Genomic DNA, 7,990 nt, shown 5'->3' on the forward strand with positions numbered 1-7,990 from the left:
TGCAGCCACCGACTTCTACGAGTCATCCTGAGCATCGGCAAGCTCGGCCGCCGTGGAAGACTCTCCAACTTGACACCGAACAAATGGGTCGAAACCGAAAATTGAGATGCTTTTGCAGTCAGGCATTTGCTCTTTGCCGAGTATGGGGATTTTTGAAATGTCTTCTTCAGTGGGAGGAACATCTTCAGGTTTTATTGTATTGAGGTCGACACCTTCGGGAAGGTTCCTCGACCATCTTCGGAAAGTTTCGAAACTTGAGATGAAGCCCATGCCCCAACCATAATCTTGGGCCCAAGAAGCAAAGGAGAGCTGCTTGTAGAAATCCCGAGCTTTGTTCTTATATTTGAACACTTGTTCCTTCGCTCGCAGGAATTTCCCTTTAAGGCCCTCAGCCCTCTTAGCAGCAGCTTTGGCCTTCTTCTTATTTGAATTTCGCTTTTTCTCCAAAGCTAGAAGCTGCCCCTTGATGGCCACCACTCTCTCTTCAGCCTCCTCGACCCTGGAGCTTTGAAAGGCCGTTTCTTTCTGAGCCGCTTCTAGCTCTTCAGAAAGTCGTGTAGCTCGGCCCTCGGCAGCACGGCGCTCAAGCGCGTCCTCAACATGTTTCTTCTTGTAAGAATTGACCCTATTCCCCAAGGCCACAATATCAAGAAGCAACTGCCTGACTCGGGATCTCTCAGCAATCCCTTGGACTTCCTGCTTCCAAATCCTGGAAAGGTTGTGAGAGCACTGAGCCTCCAGGTCGGCAATTTTTCGCTCGGCCTCCTCAAGCTTCCTTTGGGTGCCCTCAGGCTCCAAAGCCAAGAGTTCATCAAGGCCTTTCTTCAGCAGGGCTGCTCCCTCCTCAAGGGTCGAAAAGTCAGCTTTTAGGCTGGCATGCATGGTTCGTTCCACAACAAGCTCAGATTCCAACTGGCTCGACCGAGAAATAGCCTCGGCGCCTTGAGCTTTCAACCGAAGTATCTCAGCTTCGACCTCTTCGAGTCTCCTTTTAGCACACTCAGCTTCCCGTGCTTGGTTCTCAGCAAATTTTCTGTAGTGAAGATAATAGTTCATGCTGTTCATCGAACCCTACAAAATGGAAAGAAATTTATTAGAACAGAAATACTACCATCATAAATCAAGTGTATGGGAATATGATTACCTTAAGCTGATGGTAAAGCATATGCTCCATCACCTCCTTCGGAAGCTGTGTATTAACTTCCAATTGGCTGTCACTAGGGATGGCACCGGATAGGAGAACAAAAGGATTGGCCAGCCATTTGTCACTTAACCGAGTGAGGGGCTCCCCGAATGACCAATGAATCGAGTCAGGTGCGTGTTCTGCAGAGGAGCCCGATGCCCGCCACGACCCGGCAGGGTTCTCCTCAAAGACGAACTTCGGAAGCTCAGAAGGACTTCCATTGGCATGGTCGGCAGCCCACTCTCCACTGGATGGGGTGGCTCCCCAGAATGTGGGAGTTCGCCGCTAACTGGGAACTTGAAGCCGATCTCTTCTTCAGCAGTTTCACCAGCAGCTGCAGCAAATGCAGCATCCATCTGCTCGTCATCTGTGGACACTTCAACCAGCCCTTCAACAAAAGCTTGTTCAGCGGCTGTTGATTCGGTAGGAATTGACGCTCGGTCAGCAACTCCGAAAACCGAGGGACCCGAAGCTGCCAATTCTTCAATGAAAAGTTGGCTATGTGCAACCTTATCAGCCAAAGGCTCGGTCTGGTCAGCATCAAGATGTTCAGAAGAACTTATTTGCACAACCTCGGCTGGAGTTGGTTGATGAGCGAAGACCGAGGGAGGAGTTACTTTCGAAGCCTCAGGGAGCAAAGCTTCAGCTTTAGCAGGCGCGCGAGGAAAAATTGGAGGAGTTTGTTGAGAAGGAGGAGCATCTTGAGCCGACCTCTCTTGTCTATTTAGGAATTCCCTGACCCCTTCAAGGACATTAGAGTATGCCTTGATATGTGGGGCGATTATTACAGACTCGAGGATTTTCAAATCAGATGCACCTCCGCTTCTCACTTCTTTAAATGCAGGAGTCGAGTGTCCCGTCACCCCTTCTGGTGCGGGTTTGGTCGCAAGTTCAGCTGTCTGCGAGCTATCCTCGGCAGCCTTTGTTTTCCTCTTGATTCTCCCTGCCAAGGTCTTGGTCCGTTTCCTACTCTCTTTTGCAGAGGGAATGTGAAGGTCTTCAGGATCATCAGTAGTAGTCACTAAGACCCTTGCGCTGGTCGGTAGCTTCACCGATTGTTTTTTAAGAGGAACGTCTTCGGCTTTCCTCTTGCCTTTACCTTTGGAAGGCTCGGTGGTCTTCAAAGTCTTCTCCCTCGAGACTTTAGTAGTTGGTCGTCTCGGCACCTCGGCCACCGGGACCCTCGGCGGAGGAGCTTCTACGGCTTCTACCAACCTGGAGGTGCCGGGGTCCACAAATACCGAGTTTTATTCTCCTCGGTCACGACAGCATCATAATCCATGTCTAATGGATTACCCTCGGCATGTTTAACTATTTTATTGACACGCCACTCTTCGCTGGCGGTCAGGTTTGGTTCTTGTTGACCTGAGGACAAGTTCCAGATTAGTTTCGCCAAAAAGAAAAAAAGAAAAGAGAAAAAAGTGAAACTATGCTCGGTTCATACCTTTGATCGACGGGGTAGTAATCTCCCGAGGAACACTTGGGTCCCTTATAACTTCGGAAGGTGAAAACTCCCAGTCACCTCGTATGAAGAAGAATTCCTCTTTCCATCCTTTATTACTCATATAAGTAGATCGGAAGGTAAGAAGTTTATTCTTCTTCCGAGTTTGGAAGGTGAACAGAAACTTGGTTCTGGCACACCTGGTAAGCTTATGAACCTTAAGGAATTCCGGCACGGTAAGGGGGTGGTCTTTCCCAAGTATGCTCGGCCAAGCAATCATGTTGCCGAAGAACAACCTCCAGCCGTTCGGTGCTAGTTGGTGAGGAGCTATCCGAATATAGCTCAGTAGTTCTCGAACTACTCTGGGGAAAGGAAGTCTTAACCCGGCTCGGAACATCTCTAAATATACGCAAATTTCATTGGTATTTGCATCCGCTATCGCCCCAACACAGTCGGTGTCGAAGCGTAGTTGGACCGAGTCTGGGATTTTCCATTCCTCACGCATTCTCGGCTCATCGTGTTCGATGATCTATGCCCGCCAGGTAACCGGGTGTGATTCGCCCAGTTCCATGGGAACTTCTTCAGCCTCGAGACTCATTTTCGGGAAAATAAAGTGTTGAAAGAAGAAAGAAGATGAAATTTCTTGAAGACAAAACTGTTTAGGAAGATGGAATGCCCAAAACCAGAAGGACAAACTCAGCTGAAATCTTGGGAAACACAACTTTTGAAAAGAAATATTCGGCAGAAAGGTTTGGTAACGAGAGAAAAATCAAGTTAAGAAGAAAATCAATGGAGAATCTGAGAGCAACAATGGCTTCTGCAAAAACGACGGTAGGGTTTTTTAAGCGAGGAAGAAGGCTTTATAAAGATCTGCAAGAGGGAGAAAACCGAGCGAAGCATTTAATACCCTAGGGCCTAGGGTTCGACGAAACAATGGCTTTACGCTTCCTCGCTCGGTGCAGAAGCTTACACGTGGCTCTCAAAAGGCGGGAATCGACGCCTTTACGTTTCTCGCTCGGTTCAGAAGCCGACGCGTGGCCGTGACGGGAAACGCAAAACCACCCAGAAGCTTACACGTGGTTCTCGAAAGGCGCAGGTGAAATATCTCAAACTCTTCGATTTATTTTTTGAAAATTCAAAATTTGAAAATTTGGAGTTTAAAAGCCCGCTCGCATCGTTTTGCCGAACAACAAAACGGAGCTTGTAGAAACTGACCTGTGTTCGGTTCCCTACATATAAATTTCCTTATTCTATTCGAAAGAAAAAGGAAATTGAGGGGTAACTGTTGGATCAAATTTCGGCTTACTTGGGCCCAATTCTGACCTATCGACCCATCCCTCATACTCGGTCATTTTTATTATTTAAAACAAACTCATGTTCGGTAAAGCAGCCTTGTTTGATTGGGTTATTGATACTCGCCATCAAGCTCGGTCAACCGAGCTTAAGGCAGGTACCTAGCATTACCCTCAGAAATATTAGAATGTTGGGAATAAATATCTTGTGTTAGTATACTATCAACACGTGGGCACTCGGTGAGTCCACAATGTTAGATGAACAGGAACAATTCGATGCCTATAAAAGGGGGGTCCCCTCTCATAATTTCAGTAACTTCTTTTCACCCTCTGAAACGATATACTTTGCTTATCTTTTCTCTGATCCAATAATCTTCAAGTTTATTTCTTCCTTAAACACTGTGACTAACTTAGCATCAGAGCTTCCACCGGCCGGACAACGCCGGCAGCTTTGATCTCCTTTTCTCATCTCTTATTTTCAGATCAACGTTCGGTTATCGAAATCAACGCTCGGTTATCAGAGCATTGTGCTAACCCCTTATCCACGTCATCATTCGGAAAACTGTTTCAACAGACTGTTCTAGATTGTTTTGCAGTATAGAAAGATTACAGAAAATCTCATTTGATATATATAAATCCTTTGAAGTATAATTTGATCACAAGTATAATCTGATTATTTACATGATTTGATGCAATATTAATATCTAGTTAGAACAAGATTAATTTATTTATAAAAATATCATAAGCTAGAAGGAATATGAAGAAGAGGAAGTGAAGAGAAAGGTGATTGTAGGGCTTGCATGTTTGCACCCGGATTCTACTTTCTGGCCGACGATCAGAAAAGTTGTGCATATTCTTTTGAACCCAAACGAGCCTTTGATGATGGAGTTGCCACACAAATTTTGGCTCTAAAACTGGCGATCTGCATTGCTTCACTACTCATCGCCAAATCAGATTGAAGTCCAATATCACTCTTAGAGATCGCATCTCTCTCTCTCTCTCTCTCTCTATATATATATATATATATATATATGCAAATGAAATTGACAAGTAGTGGCTTGCATCTTCGTAGTGAGATTCTTGGGTAGTGTTGAAAATTTGTGTTTCCATTCAATTTCATAACTAGACTCTAATTCTAACAATGTTCTTTCCATTTGTGGTTGTTTGTCGTAAGAGCACTCATTTACACGAGTGTTGTAATGTGTTTTAAATTATTATTATTATTATTATTATTTTTATGTATGTCATATGGCAGGTTACTTAAAATGTGTTACATTAGCCAGTGATAAATGGGTGAGAAAAGTAACATTACTAGTGTCGTAATCTTAAAGGACTCCTAAAATTAGTACCGATGCTTATAGGTTCCTAATATTCAAATCCTAATCTTATGATCCGTTTCATTCACTGAAATTTTTATTTTGTGCCTTGTTGATTTAAAAGATTATCTACTTGTTATAACTAGCGGATACAACTTTGACAAGAGAGCAAAATCTCAAGGGCTAAAAAGACGAGGCATGTTATATAACTATCTTTTAATTATATCTTTTTGCAAATTATTGATCAATTGTTGAATTTGTGGACTCATGTGAGTCCGAAATAAATTCAATAGTGGATTCATCCATTCACTATATAGAAATGGTTGAAAGAATTAATTTTATCATTTCTCTAAAAAGACCACCCATAATAAAGAACTTAAATGATGCAAGAATCATATGGGAGATTAATATATATGCATGGCGCAAAATCAGCTGTTAAGAAAAGTAATTTCCTTTCACAAGTGAACCTAAAGTGGAACTTAATTTTCTAAAACAACTAAATAGATATTGTTCAAAATTGTAGACACAAGTAAAAAAAAAAAACTATTTTTTTGGTGCTCAAATTTTCCAAATGGTTTTAGTAAGTGGAGAGGACATTAGAGTAAAAAAATTATTAATTGTAGACATGTAGAATTATAAAGATTTGGTTTTGGGTCATTTGGCCACATGCATGGGGTGCGGCTGAACCCCAAACCACCCTCATAGGTCATGGGGTGGCAAACAACCCCGATTTCGGTCAGATGGGAGTAGCCAACCACCCCCAAATGACTCATGGGGATGGTTTCGGTCATCCCAACTTTCTCTTTTCTTGTTTCTTATATATATATATATATATATATATATATATATATATTTTTTTTTTCAGCTGTTTTTTTGTTTTTTTTTTATTATTATTATTTTGGTATTTTGGGGACATATATAAAGGGTAATAGAAAAACTTTTTTGGGCTACGAAATTTGTTAATATATATTCTTGAATGTTATTTAAATATTAACCTGCTCATTAAATGAACCTAATATTACTCTATAAATACGGTACGTATTCTACTTTTCTACGATAAAGAGTAAAATTCAAAACTAGATCTTAAGAAATTTCTTAAATCCAGAAGCTCTATTAGATATATATGGTATATACCGTGCACTAAGAACTTGAAACCAGCAAGAGAAATGAAATTTCATTGATGAATATTTTGATATTATTTTCTTTATGCAAATTGGAGGCCAATTTACAAGTTCCAGAAAACTTTTGTTGAAAAAGATGTGTGTTTTGTTTTGTGCTATAAGAAGTTGACTAGTCCTGTGGGAGAGTATCATATGTTTGCAAATGTTTGTCCTAACCTTATCAATGGTGGTCGAATAAAGTTGCAAGAATAATTGGTGTTTGGTGGGAGAATTCAAAGTTGAGAGATTTGTTAGTGTTTTGTGAGTGGATTCAGCAATGATCTTTGAATTGATATTCAATGATTCTTCTTACTTTAACCCATCAAATCAGAAATGACATACACCATAATTATAAAAAGTAATAGCTTCACTAATAACCAGCCAATTCCTTAATTAATCATCATATATATACCTTCAAACCACAAATATTGATAAAAGAGATAAAATTCACTCAATTACTCTAAAGTTCCTGAGATTCACAAATTAAACCAGATCAGTTATGGCTAGTAAAGGGTGATTAATTCATTCAACCTTTCATCTTGTCCTTGTAAAGGGAAGGTACCAATTGAGCTAGAATTCAATGGCCTCGACAAATTATGAAATTACAGAAAAATAGTGCTGCATACAAGAAAGTTACATTTTGAAAGCATACAACCATATATATAACCTTTGTTGATCATGTATTAAACTGTGATTTATGTGTTTAATTGTGATTAGTTGTCTTCTTTTTATAAACAACTAAAATTTGGGTCTTTTAGGTATAAAAGTTTTAATCTTACATGAAATGTGTAAACTTAAAAGACTATTTGCATTTCCAAACCTAAAACAGTGCTAAAACACCTATTTTTCCACACTTTAGGACATTTTTCTTGGTTGCTTAACTAAGGGGATGTGATTATGCGAAGACCTTCGATGATTTTAAGTTATATTTGTTATCTTGCTTGCTTTAAAACATTCATGTATAATGTATGTGTTAAATTACCAGTTATCTCAAAATTAAGCTTAAGTTTATAGAAAGAAGTAAATTTAATCACTTAATCATTAATTGGTTTAATACTCTCCCTCACGTGTGAGCTCAAATTCCTTTTTGATAGGTTAGACTCAACACGTTGAATATTTAATTTAAATGAGAGGTGAATTGATGGAGTGATTAAGGTTCGATCTCAATATTTTTGGCTCTGATACCATTTAAATCACAGTTATCCCAAAAGCTTAAACTTATAAGAAAATGTAAATTTAATTACTTAATCATTAATTAGTTTAACAATATGGTGTTCTTTAGGACTTTTCTAACCTCTAAGAGTCTTAGGTTAGTATTGCTTTAAAACCAAATTTGGTTTTGGTAGGATGTATTAAGGGAAAACAAGATTTTGGGGTAAAAAGATAGATCATTCTAGAAAGTAAGTGTAAGATTAGGGTTTTTAACAATAGATCAAGGTTTTTCTTAGTCTTAAAAATAATAGAGTATGACTTACAGAAACTCGAAGTACGACGTCAAGATAAGTAATTGCTCATAGAACCACCATAAATGCTTCATTATTTAATACAACTATTGTTATATAAAATGTGCATTTTGATACTCATGACTGTTATAAAAC

The sequence above is a fragment of the Corylus avellana genome, chromosome ca8 (genome assembly GCF_901000735.1).
Source record: "Corylus avellana chromosome ca8, CavTom2PMs-1.0".
NCBI classification, from domain to species: Eukaryota; Viridiplantae; Streptophyta; class Magnoliopsida; order Fagales; family Betulaceae; genus Corylus; species Corylus avellana.